Below are 12,627 nucleotides of genomic sequence, written 5' to 3' on the forward strand. Positions count from 1 at the left end.
AAACCATATTAACACAGTTGGGATCAATATTTATCAGCATTCATCAACATGCTACTGATTTTTAGGACAACTACGATATTAAATTGAATGCAAACTAAATGAAGTACTTTCCAAATAAACTAGTAAACTAATAGCAAATATTAAAAGGAGCAGATTAAAAACTTATAGGATAAAAGTTACAATGATTTTGATTGTGATTTCAATTCCATGATTTCACAGCTCTTCATCTACTGCTTAACTTTAAATTTTAAAGTCTGTATTTTCTACTCCGTGTGCTGAATCTGTAGAGATGTAAAATGTTATAAAAGTCAGTGGATTTTTGTCTCTGCTGAATTCCAAGGCATTCAGGTTTTCTGCTGTTAATGGCTGTACTGCCACTGCACTGGAGAGATTGTGTTTGTGTTCTGAGAATCAATCAGAACGTTATGTTGAATATCATGTTTTGTTGAATATCATGTTCTTCCTGAAAGTCTAACTTTTGAGCATTTATTGTATATGACAGCTTATAAATTGATGCTGTTTCTGTGGTGGGCTGCCAGTATTTTATTCTCAATTCTAATACATTTCCCAAGTTACAGTCGGAGAAAAATTGGTATCTCTATGCTGTTACTGCTCTAGTCAGTTTTCCTGGCAGATAATCCTTTTGTTACTGCCTACTATCTTTTCCATCAGAACATATTAAAATTTGGTAATAAAGTTTATGCTCTTCTTCCTGTGAATCTCAGAATCACCAATTCTGTGGAATCTGTGAAACATATTACGACAGATTAGTAGAGAGTTGGGAAGAAAGACAAAATCTTTAACTTATACAGGTAACCTCCCTGAACATAAAAATCATTACTGCCTTTATAGCCATATGTTCAGACTTTTCACTCAGCAAGAGGAAGTAAAGGACAGTGGGTGTGCATGTGTGAGATGTACAGGTATGGTGACTTATGGACTTAATAATAAAGGAAAATAAGTTTAGAAGCCTAAGGAAAGGCTTTCATCTTGGAAGGAGGTATAGGAAAGAACAGAGGAAAATAGTATGCTGAGCCTCAAAGTGTCAAGTGATGAAAAGGAGGAAGAAAAAATCATATTGTGAAATGGGGATGTATTTCTGAAGTGAGAGCTTAAGTTCTGTTACAGATCTTTAAGCTAATGACTGGAAAATTACAGGAGATTCTGAGTTAAGAATGTTTGACTTGTGTTGTCAAAACTGACATTGTTTGCATGCGTGCTGACACAAGAGGGCAAGACTTGAGCTAGATGTGAATGAATGAGATTGGGAGTGGAGACATAGAAGAGGTGATACAGTGATGAAAATTTATCCCAACTTGTCCTTACTACAAACTGCCCCAGTTTTCTTTTTTAGCAGTGAAAGTGAGATGAAGAGTGGCCTTTTTTTTTTCTTTAAATTCCTGGGCAGCTTCCTTTTTGCCAGTGCCAGAATGTTTCCCTGAGAACCCCTGAACACAACACCCCAGATTTGCACTTTAAAAATATGAACAGTCTGCAAAGAGATGGAAGTAATATGCAGATTGTAACTAACTTACCAGTCAATTTTGCATCATTTTCCAAATGATCTATCTTGAGAGATATTTAAACTTATTTTTTGAGGTAAAAATCAAATGGAAACATCTGTCTTTAATGGTTAAGTTTGCAGCACCAAGTAGCCTGTTGCTTTTGATCTGATTTATACAGCTAACTTCTTGGCCTACCTCTTTCCATATTAATTACCTTTTCTTTCAGCTATAACAGTAAATAAACTAGTATCCAGTTAAATATATAAATCTATTGAAGCACAATTTATTCTGAATTTTGATCAACCATATCGCAAGGAACAGCTCTTTTCTAGAAAGTGGCTAGCCTTTAGGAATCCATCTGCCTTCATTAGTGGAATGAATGGTTAATATCTGGCAAATAATTCCCAAGTTTTAGGCAAAATTATTCCAAGTATCTGTCATCACAGCTAGAACTCCAGAAGCTCACCAAATGTCTCTGGATAAAAATGTAGATTTGACGTTTTAAGGATGAAAGTGATTGTTCAAAAAGGGACATAGAACCACTGATCTTTAACAGAAAAGGTAAAATACATTCCGACTTCCTTGTCCCTGCTTACCTGGGCATGACTTTGGAATGTACTATCAGCAGAAGTACGGTGGTGAGGAAAGAACACAATCTGCATTCTCAGGGATTCTCAAACCTTTTCTGTACTACTGGGATGGTGGTACTCCCGTGTTTTGTCAACAGACGAAAAGGAAAGAACTTTCCTCATCTATTTGTGTCAGAGAATACAGTTCACTACCGTTTAAAATACAGTTTTCCTCCATAATAAGTAAGACATAGTATTTAGCTTCATAAAGCAGCCTCTGGATGGAAGTGCAATGTGTTCCAATACAGTTTGCTTTCGCATGTGCAATTTGTTTGTGACTCATGAATCTCCATCAATATGCCTTCTGTAGGAGATGTTATAAATGCCATGAATCCTTTATTTGTATTTGAATCACATGTATAAGGCACTGAGATTTCATAAGATAACAAACAGATTTTGAGAGGTCAGCAGTTTCCAACTCCAGAACAAAAAAAAAAAATAAAATTATCATCTGTGTGCAAGATTTTAGTGAAAAGTTAATGTGAAAGAGCAACAGAAATTCCTGACAAAGACTCTCCCCCTTCAGTTCCTCCCACTGCCTATCCTTTTGCATCCTTCTTAAGTATCACCTCTCCTTTCCATCAGGACTGGCACTCAAACATACCAGATGGCAGCCTCAAGATTGTAGCACCCTTTAATGTCTGCCCTTTACTGTCTGGCAAAAGTGTTGACATTTCTGCCTTGAATGAAAACTGAAAACATTTAAAAATATATTCAACATGAACAGTCAGTGTCTAAGATGTTGTTTACACACTGCTAATGGGCTTTGACTTTAATAGAATGATCCTTAGGTCTGCAGAACCCACAGTCAGGTGTGAACTGGATATTTTCTTCTCTTATTTCTATTACGTTAGAGAAATAACCACCCTTTCTGCCCATGGACTTAAAAGCTGCAAATACTTTTTCTGTCAACAAATAAGGAAGCACTGTTGTCAGTTTTCTTGCAAGCATCGATTGATGATAGGAGAGTACAATCTCCTAGAATAAGCCCCAGGAAAGTCCTGCCACTTCCTCTGGGAGGAGTTGTTACATTAGTGCGATCAGGAGGAGGTCAAGCTTTTAAGCTGGAGGAGCAAAAATAACAAGTTTGTGTGCTGTTAAATACTTGAGTCTTCACCAGTTACTGGATTTTAATGCTTACCATCACATGTTTTTGTCTTTATTTGGGCACTGATGTTCTGGAGGTAAATTTTATAAATGTGTCTTCATTACTGAGCTGAGAGCAGAAATAATGGAATGAATTGTTCAAGTAAGTTTCAGGAAAATCTCTGGAATTTGTTTTTCTGAGGGACTCCAGATAGGGGTCTGAATCCATAAGAAGACATGTATTTTTCATTAAAAGTTAAACAGTCTCAACTTATCGTGGAGCAGTGTCACAAGAATCTCTTATTGTGTCACAGCAGTGGGCAATGGCTGAATGTACTGACAATGTGAAGAATGCAGTGGTAGGGTGCTATATATCCCTTGCAACTCATTCATACTGCAGTATTATTTCTGATGGATATTTAAACACACTCTTTATCTCCTTTTCATCTTAAGTTAATAGATAGTTACAAGGGTGAAATGAACATCAAATGATTTTAAAACTATGCACATCTGTTGGGATTAGGTTCTGATTTGTCATTGGTGGGAATCTGAGAGATAATTGGAAGGGGAGTAGAGCAAAATACGTAGAAAACCTATTTATTTCCTGTCTGTAGGCTGATGAATCCTAAATCATGCCCTAGTGTAAAGAATACAAGGTTGCTCTGATAGGAATGTGATATAATATGAGGTGATGTGAGCTTTAGTTTAATGTATTCTAATGTTAAGATTCAGTTTTTATAACACATGATTTTCAGCACATTTAACATTTTTACCTCTTTGTATTGATATTCAGGGAGCAGAATGTGTAAAACTGATAAACAACAACACATAATATAATAAAAAAGGGGGTGAATTTCAGTAACCTATTTTTTTAATCTTGATGACATAATCAGTACTCTGATAAAAAGAAAAAAAATTTATGGGATATCAGTGTTTCATTTAACAATTTACATTACTAAAATTTTAGCATTTTAACTCTTACTGTAAAGTTTTTGAGACAGCGTGCTAAGTTTCATGTTTTCTTTTTTGTTGTTCATTTGTCTTAAAATTATTCCCGACTGTTAAGGGGTACAACTTTTTAAATTGTAGTATAAGTATCCATGTAATTCTCAAATACGTGAAATAATTCAAGACACGTGGGTGACCAAATATAGGACTTCATTTACCAACAGATTTCTATGATTAATGTATACTACTTAAAGATCTAGCACAGAACAACTGCTAGTGTCTACAAAATGAATACTACTTTCTGCTTGCAAACCCTGTATTTTGACAGGCCATATTGTCTAGAGATAGGAAGAATGAATAATTTAATCAGATATAGGTGAGACAAATAGTAAAAGGGACAGTAAATGGATTTCCTTATTGAAAGCTGCCTTTACTTCACAAGACAAGCCAACCAGTCCACTCTAAAAGCTAAGATGACTGCAAACAATTTTCCTCTTGTTTGTTTCTAAACAAAATAGACAAAACATTCGGGTGGCTAGCAGATGTCTGTGGGTTGGTCTGTGGAGTTAGGGGGCACACGCCTTACAGTGCCCTTCTTGAAAGTTTGTAACGGAATCTTAAAATGAAGACTACCACATTGATCTGATATTTATAAAATCCATTTTCTATTTAGCAAAACTCTGGAAATCATAAGGCTCATTTCCATAAATAAATAGCATAGATTCACTTTTCCAATCAAGGCATTATCTGAAATAATATTTCATATGACTTGTTCATCCCCAAAAATAAAAGAATGCCCCTGCAGTTTTGTAGAGATTTCCATTCTCTTCTTCAGCAGTATTAACAACAAAAGGAGTGAACAAAATGAGAACATACATATATGTCCTCAATTAAGGGGGAAAAAAAAAAAAAAGCACAAAAACAAAAACATATACATTAAGAATGACATATGAATAGTCTCCTTTGATCACAAGATGTGGAATAAGCATGTGGGATACAAATGGCTTATGTCAAGGCATGCTGTTCTTGCATTTCCTTACAGTTCTTTCGTATTTAAAATGCTGTTTTATCTCATCTTCACATTTGTACATGCTGAGTGATAGGGTTAGAGAGAGATCTAGCACTGTTAATTTTGTACATCTAAACTGTTTGTTGGTATGTTGGGGACATCTAGTGGAGATAAAGCTCTTAGCCAGTTTTATGTCCTATGCTGATGTAACAGGAGCATTAGACTATGGAGAGCGCTTGTAACTGTGGGTGCAAGCCTGGAGTTTTGGATGCTATAGAAGAGAAGGATCAGCACCAGTTCTCACCTCTTCTTTCACTGCCCAAATATAGGGTATAGGAAATATCTAATGTTTTCAGACACAACAAACTGATACTATGTAGATTATTTAAAGGTTTCAAAATAAAGTTCCATTGATATTGCCAAGACCAGTAGCAAAACAGAGGACCGGAACCAGGGTGAGGTGATGCTATGGGGAAGCCTTCCTATCTCTTCTTCAGTCTCAACCTACTGCTTAAGAGATTAAAATATTTGGTACAAATTGTAAGTGCTTGCATGTGATGCCTGGTGCTGACAGAATGCCGCAGAAAACAGATTTACGTGGTCTTTTAGATGAGTCTAAAGGAAAGAGAACCAATTTCAGTGGCCCTGGCTGTGAATACTAAAGCAGTTTTACATATATTATACGGTTGTCTTTGTTAGACTTCACATCCTTACCTGTGAAATCAGTCTCAGGCCCAGTGTAAGCAATAAAGTAAAAAAGAAGTCAAGCTGTGAGAGTTCTCTTTTCTTTCCCTCAGAGAATTAATGCTGAATCGAGATACTTTGGTTAACAGCACTATTTTCTACAACACAAACATTTTATTTTTAATAAATATTTATGAGGAGTTGGCAAGGGAGGAGGAGGTTATATTTTGTTGATTAGAAAAAACAGTGATTCAATAAATGACATTAAGCTACTAGCTTTTCTGCTTTTGTTTCAATACTATGAATATGCAGAGACAGAGAGTGCGAGTGTGTGTGTTTGAAAGAGGGAGAGAGAGAAAGAGTGTGTGAGACAGGTGGCAGTGGGGTTGCTATAGCAATTACTTGTCACTAATGATAGGAGGGTAATTACTGCAGCAAATTCCCACATAGCTATTCAGCACACAAGTTAGACTATTTCTCATCCTAAAATACTCCTTCTGTATTTGCAGGATTACCCTTTTTTATCAGATGGCTACAGGCTACATTTCTAAAATGTATGATGGTGTAAATCCAGAATTAGTTATAGTTTCACTGGAAACAGGGTTTAGTCATACCACCAGCTTCCAGAGTGAAAGTTTGAGTGGTGTTATGTCTTTTGAGGTCTGCTTTTCTCAAGACACAGCACAAAATTTTCAGAATTTTCAGAATGCTTTTTTATGTTCAGTGTAAAAAGTGCATTGAGGTCACCTTCAATTCTGCATTAGGGTAATGGAGACTAATATGTGATTGAGTCTAACTCATCACTTAATTGTACAAGATGTAAATCAGAATTTTCAGCAGTGAACTAATAAAATTGCTCTCTTCATAACTGTACAAACAACTACAAATCAAGCTATATTTGAAGGAAAATAGACTGAAACATTGAGCCACTGAGATTGTTCCACTGCAATATCTTTATTAGTATATTTTTCTTTTCTCTCTTTCTACTATTTGTAGATTAACAGTGGCTTATCACCTCATGCAAATCAGGAAGAAAAAAATCTACATTGCATTTAATCTTTAGACTGGATCGTTCCACAGCATTTAAAACATTTCTAGTGGAATAAATATAGATGCAACTTCTTTGCTGATGCATTTAATGAAGACTGTGTTTTGCTTAGAGTGGTCATCACTAATAAAATGGTTGCAAAGAATATGCATCTCATTTCCACAAAAACCTGATGTTACCTTGGCTACAGTATTTCTTGATGATTCTCTTTTCTTTAATGATTCTCTTTATCCTATTACCTGCCTTTTACTAATGAAATTCTGGATTGTGGACATTACCTTTTAATTAACTGGCAGCAAATATCAGCTGCTTTAGAGAATTCATTTTTTCCCCCCAGCTGGCTTGACTGTGATGATTTGAGGGCTCTCGCTATAATTCCTGTCTTTTCAAGACATTGAATTAATAGATTTCATAACTATGGCTGCAAAGATAGCACCTATACTTTCTAGATGAGTGAGATTGCTTATTTGACTGTAATTAATAAAAGTTTGATGTATTCTAATGTATTTCTTTCTGTCATTATAGAATCTGATATTGTGCATCTTTGTGGTTAGTGGCATTAAACTACATAGGCTTCTCTCTCTTCCTATCTTTCAGATAATCTACTGACACAGTCATTTTTCCCACTCTTGCATCTCAACTTTGCAGTTTATTAATCCAGGTAAGCATTATTTGCTGTATTAATATTCCGATGAGAAAGACATAAAATGCAGTTTTTAGGTGTTTTTTTTTTTTTTAGTACAATTGAGTTATTTCAGATTGTAGATAAAGCAAGTTAATATGCTGAAAGTTAAAATCCATTTGTAAGCTGGTGACTTTGTACAGTAATTAAAACAATACTCACGATAACAGCATGAATAATTGTATGTTCAGAGGATTTTCGCAACTTCATTTCCTTTGTTTATGCCTCAGGTGAGCATTTCGTAAATAGGAAAGTTGATTTATAATTTTCGTCTGATGTGTGAATCATTAAATCTTATGAATCAGTTTTGCCTCATAGACAGCACTTGAATTCCCAAGGATTTCATGAGAAGCACTTCCCATTTTTCTCACTAAAAATATATAGCTGCCAATTATAATTCAGTGCACAGTGCACCCAGTAACCCTGATAATCAGTAAAAACATGTCAGAGAGCAAGATGGTTTCTCCAGCTGAATGGAAATCTCAACAAGCAGTTAACCTACAATAGGAAGAAACTCATTACTGGGATAGCTTGCTGCCTTACAGCTCTTGAAAAGCTGATTAAAGAAATAATGATGTGAAACTATAAAATCCTGGCAAAAGCAGATGACAGATATTTTGTCTTGCACCAATACTTATTTTGGCTCAGAGCAATACATATATGTAAATTTACTGACTGAACCAGTACATTACGATGAAGTACAAGAATGTCCATTTCCTTTCCACAGCCTACATCATTTTTATTGTTCCAGCTTTTTGACTTCTGACGACTTCAGTTCAAGTCCCAGTTGGGCTCCTGATCAGCAGGGTAGCTGATTTCCCAATAAAGAGAGAGAGGAAATGTGTAAACTTGTTGAAGTGCTCCACAAGCTCCAGCTTGCAAACCTCACAGAGGCTGCAGTCCATCCAGTGCACAGACTCTCACCTAATACAACATACTGTAAGTTGTGAAGAAATGTGTTTAAGTATAAATAGTCTCTACTGGCTTCAGGAAGTAAAACTGTTCCCTTAGTTTAGTCAACATATTGCTTGCTGGGGAAGCCGAGAGGCCAATTTCCTAGGCTCACCAGTGATTTCTTCCTGTAAAATGAAAGTTAGCAATAATTGTGTGTATAATATTGTCTATTAGGTAGTGCATAAAGGCTTGCATTGTATGTACATACTGTAGTTGTATAGAAAACATTACAGAGTGAGCCTGCTTTTAGCTTGATGCCTCATACAGTGGTAATTGAAGAGAACAGCCTTTTGATTTGCTACTATTTGCAGTTCTGCAGGAAAAACTAAGTTTAGGCTATCTTGTGCTGTGCATTGTTGCCCTGTTTAATCTTCTGATTCGCTAGGAACAATTACATGCGACACCTATGGAGAATTTAATTGCTTAGCTCCTGCCTCTATGGCAATTGTAATTACTGTGCAGTACTATTTGAAAAAGGAAAAAAGGAAAAAGAAAAAGAAAAACAGAAAAAAACAACTGTGGTGTTTTTTAGAACATAACACTGAATAATACCAAGGTTAGATTCATACAACAGCATAGCTCCAAGAATTAGCTTCCAGAATTAACCCTGTGTTCTTTTGATGAGAGCCCAGGCAAAATAAAGCAATGGTTATTGTAAATATCCTCATGTAAAGATTTCTATACAAGCTCTTCAAATGCATTTATCCACCAAATACACGTGGGAGTCAGCACAGCATCTTTCTTCCCCTCCTTTTCCAGCTGAGGAAACTAAGGCACAGAAATGTGCTGCCTAATTTGTCTTTATGAAAAATCCAAAGAAGGGAAAATTAGTATGTGAAAAATTTTGAATTTATAGCATTTTCAGGCTCCTTTTACTTCTCATGGATGTAGCTTTGAAAGAAACATAATAGGCAAAAGATGTGCCTTTTTAAGCTTTAAAACCCTAAAAATTTTTGTAAAATGGAACATAATAAATAAATGAATAAATGTTGCTGTGCTCTATTCCACTGATAATTCCTGTTGAACAGAATCGAAGATGTCATTGTCTCCGTCATCACGAACAATTCCAACCAAAGTGGTGTGTAGGCAGAACTATCCTATTGCATTCTGAAGGAAATTTTAAAAAGCGTCCAAAGGGAACTACTGTATTAGAATTTCATTTCTTCCTCATAGAAAAGAAAGAATGATCACTGCTTCATTTGCAGCAAGGCATTTTTAGTTCTTTCATCATCTAGATTTTCCGAATGATCTTGATAGCAATTCATTTAGAAAGTAAACTCTTGTTGGGAAGTCCTCAAGAAGCTTCAAGAGTTCAGAGCTTTCAGAAGTGGAATACAGATCAAAATCAGTACCAGTACTCCACAAAAAAGAGCCCATTCTGGCTTAAATAAATGCCCATGACATCTTACAGCAATGGTGAGATTTATTTTTCTCAAGCAAAAACTAATCATATAGAACTGAAATTCACTCACAATTTTCTATAGGTTTCTTGCTCACTTTCAACATCTGCTATAGTCTCTGCTATACAACATGGCCAAGCATGTGACCTATAGATATCAAAAAATCAGAACATTACTTTGGTATAATTATACCGAACAAGAAATATATGCTTAAGATAACTACTAGGTTTTTCTTTTCGCAGCCTATCAAATGTAAGTTTAGTCATGCCAGAGAAGGTATAATGCTATAATTGCCTGTATGAATCTTGGTAGCATTTAGACAGCGTGCTGCAAAAGTGAAGGTGTACAGTACATACCCCTGCAGATCTGCTTCTGTGATTAACCTGAGAAATTCTGTATGAGGAAAAAAGTAACTAAGAGAAATGTGTTTTCTTCAGATAATTATTAACTTCTTTTGATACTGACATCAACAGTACTGACAAGATCTCTTTGAAAGTCAAGATTACCTTTCTGGAAGTTTTGCATTCTTTGTCATTAAAAGAAAAAACACCTACATTGACATTTTAAGCTTTTCCAAAGTTTCATATTAAAAAAGCAAATGATTTGATTGAAAATCCTTTGAAGGTCACAGGGAACTCATCTCACACAAGAGCCATTGTAATTTTTCCACATAATCTATCCTTTCTTTTTTTTTTTTCTTTTCAGTTAGTAACTCTCTGAATATATACAATTATGACAATAGCTAGCCATTTCACTGAATTAAAAGCATTTTCATGTATAAAATCTATATGTATTCTCTCCGCCTTTTTTATGTTGCAAAAAACTTCATCTGGACTTCTCATAACATAATCTGTGTGTTCAGAGCCAATATGATCATCTCAGGAATTGTTATTAGAAGACCTGTAGTTTGTCATTATCTGGCCAAAAAAGATTTGACAACTTCAAATCACATGAAGTTTCTGCTCTTTTAATTACTTGGTTCTAAAGTAAAGATATTGTTAAACAATATTTGCAAATTGTTTTTTAATTCCATTGGAAATTTAAAGTCAGGCTTGTCCTTATTCTACCTTAAAACCATGTTCAGACTTTGTATCCTCTGAATTTACACATCTAATCCTCAACCAGCTTCAAACTGCATCCCTTATTTTATAACATGCACAGTGCAAGCACAGTACAGAAGAGGAGAGACTCCAAACAGTGTATCTGAATGCACTTTTAAATATGCTTTTCCATTGGAGATATTTGCAAATGAAACCCTGCGATGCAGCATTTAATTCCCACGAGAAGTGCTATTCTCATTATATCTTCTGTCTGTATACAAGCTTCTGCTGTGTTACTTGTATTGCCATTTTCAGCAGGGACACAGAAGAGAGAAAGGATAGGAACTCAGACAGAATTACTAAACTGTAACACAAAGATAATGAACTCTAATGCAACAGGACAGCAAATTAAAAGACTGGGAAGTTGTTAGCCCATGTAAAAATAGGAAGAAAAAGAGCTTTATTCCATACTTTTGAAGCATTCTTCAAAGATCAGAGCCTACTAAACGAAGCAGTCCAGTTAATCTGCCTAGAGCTCCTCAGTTCAGCTCTCTTTACAAAAGAAATCCAACCAGACATTTTTAAGAGCAATTATTTTTTTATGAAAAGGAAATAACTAAGACCTAGAAAGGCACATTAGGGGCTAGAAGACACACCAATCAGGAAATGGTTTAAGATCCCCATTCAGCTCAATTTGTTTTAAAGTATTTCAAAACCCCTGAATACAGCAAATTCTACAAATAGCCAAATGGCTGGGAGACACAGTGCATATTGCCAAACAGATTTAAATGCAAAACCAAGAGTTTTGTTTCCCAAAGCTGTAGAGGGTGATTATAACACTGTCCAGTCTTAAGGCAAAGAGAGTTTCTGTTGTTTTTATGTATTTCTCCACCACAGTCCTAATGTTCTCTTTCTGTATAAATACACCTACAGAAGAACAAACCCATAAAGAAATTTGGTAATTCCAAAAGCAGCATGGATTTGGCAAAACTATACCCTGCTTCACAGCATTACCAACTACAAGCATTCAAGCATCATCAAATGTTCCCTGAATCAGTCTTGGGATCAAAATTGCAATAATTTTAAAATACATTTTAGACTTTTTTGTTTAATGTTCATTTTAAAAACTCTTATGAAAATCTAAATGGAATGTGAAATTTATGTGACAAACATGAAAACTAAAGATTTATATCTTTATTACAACAAATCCTCGGATTCGCGCCTATGCAAATAATTTTAGTATATAAAGCACACAGAAATGAAGCATTTATCACAAGACTGTGACAAAATTTGAAAGATGATTGTGTGGGCTGCAGTTTAGTTTTATTGCTTCTAGAAGTTTACGGGTACAGTCCTGTGAAATGTTACAAATCAGTTCTAATCCTGACCTTTTAAGTAACAGGCGTTCTGCTGATATTCCAGCACTTCTAATCAGTGGGATCAGGAAAATGTGCTCTTTTTGTCAAAAATAAGACATATGAATCTCTTAGTCTGGGTGGGAAACAGGCAGAGAATTGAAAGAAATTCAGATTTTTCTGAAAAAAAAAGCGTACTATCCACTCAGAAAATCAGATTCTCAGCTGTGTCTGCAGGGTATAGTAAAGCTACAACACAACCTTTCAGCAGTATCAAAAAGACTTGC

At 35.3% G+C, this 12,627-nt stretch overlaps 1 long non-coding RNA gene across 2 annotated transcripts in view; it reads left to right on the plus strand.

Annotated features, from left to right (window-relative positions):
- LOC107315005 (uncharacterized) overlaps window positions 1-12,627 on the plus strand; it is a 178,174-nt gene that overhangs the window by 154,177 nt on the left and 11,370 nt on the right. The window contains exons 5-6 of one of the 2 annotated variants that reach the window (XR_014947215.1): window positions 7,507-7,570; window positions 8,343-8,530. This is a non-coding gene — a long non-coding RNA (uncharacterized LOC107315005). Of the gene's footprint in view, window positions 1-7,506; window positions 7,571-8,318; window positions 8,531-12,627 lie in introns of those variants that run through there. The other variant, XR_014947214.1, reaches the window with a different exon arrangement.

This window comes from Coturnix japonica, chromosome 5 (genome assembly GCF_054131305.1).
Source record: "Coturnix japonica strain WE chromosome 5, WE-NBRP24, whole genome shotgun sequence".
In the NCBI taxonomy this organism is placed as follows: Eukaryota; Metazoa; Chordata; class Aves; order Galliformes; family Phasianidae; genus Coturnix; species Coturnix japonica.